The sequence below is a fragment of the Erinaceus europaeus genome, chromosome 9 (assembly GCF_950295315.1).
Source record: "Erinaceus europaeus chromosome 9, mEriEur2.1, whole genome shotgun sequence".
Taxonomy (NCBI): domain Eukaryota; kingdom Metazoa; phylum Chordata; class Mammalia; order Eulipotyphla; family Erinaceidae; genus Erinaceus; species Erinaceus europaeus.
Window position 1 is genome coordinate 68,417,620 of NC_080170.1, and position 1,179 is coordinate 68,418,798.

At 36.0% G+C, this 1,179-nt stretch overlaps 1 non-coding gene across 1 annotated transcript; it reads left to right on the forward strand.

The window, feature by feature from the left end:
• Window positions 1-697: 697 nt before the first annotated feature.
• Window positions 698-804, forward strand: LOC132540570 (U6 spliceosomal RNA). Its single transcript, XR_009551768.1, has one exon. It is a non-coding gene; the product is annotated as a U6 spliceosomal RNA (small nuclear RNA).
• Window positions 805-1,179: the final 375 nt, after the last annotated feature.

Consider the following 1,179-nt stretch of genomic DNA (forward strand, 5'->3'; position numbering starts at 1 on the left):
AGAAAACTTTTTACAAATGAAAAAAAATCACAGTCCTGAAAAAACATGGAATGAAAAGAACAAAAAGCAAACCAGAGAGTAAAATACAGTGTTCAAGTCACATACAAGAACTTCATATACAAGTGCAGCACCGCTTTATCTATGGAAAAAGAAAAGACAGACACTAAGAAAACTGGCATACTTAACGGAAAGTAAACTGGATCCCTATCCTGTGACGTAGATCACTAAAAGACGAACTTTGCATGTATTCGAGAAAATTAGGAAGCAACTAGCATATAAAACATGAGGTGACTCTGTGACAGTTGGAGAAAGACCTCTGAAATAAAACTGCTAAAACAAAATAAGAAAGACAGATGGGAGAATTTTCAGATATTAAACAACTAAAAAGAAAACTATTAAAATCCTTTGGGCTTCTAAAAAAAGTAAGAGCAGAGGCAAGGAATCAGGCAAACAGAAGAATGCTCATTGATGTATCTACTGAAATGATAAAACAGTTACACACTAAGTTGCTTAAATGAGCCTTCAAATCAACATGGGTATTTAGTGGAAACTACAGTCTCACAATATCGATTTCAAAATTAACAATAAGTGTTATGAACAGAATAACATCCATAGGAGACAGAGAGGATGTTATACAAAACTCTTTCACCAAAGGAGGACCAGGATCAGAGGTTTCCACTCAGCAGACTTATGATGTTTGCTGTGGCAGCACATATACTAAAATTGGAACGATATAGAGAAGATAAGCATGGCTAATCTGCTAGGAGGACATGCAAATTTGTGAAGCAGACTTGACATATCTTTAATTATAAGATAAATCAACTGTACTCAGTTCAAAAATACTGAATCATGGCTGAATCTTAATGTAGGGCATGGCTCCTGAGGTGCATAGGTCCTTGGTTCAAACTCTTCTGTCACACTGGAACACAAAAAAGTTAGGAGCAGCATAATGGAGCAGATCTTTCCACAATACTGCTACACAGTCTTTACTATGTTCACCATAATGTTCCAATAGTCACAAAAAGAAGACGATAAAACAGACCCCGTATGAACTGATGCTTATTTATTTGCAGCTTAAAGTCACTGGGATAACAGATTACTAGTGATGTCAGTTAACTATACTACCAAATAGCTGCATGTCACCATCTGCTCTATACAACCTTGAAAGTTTACCTTGGT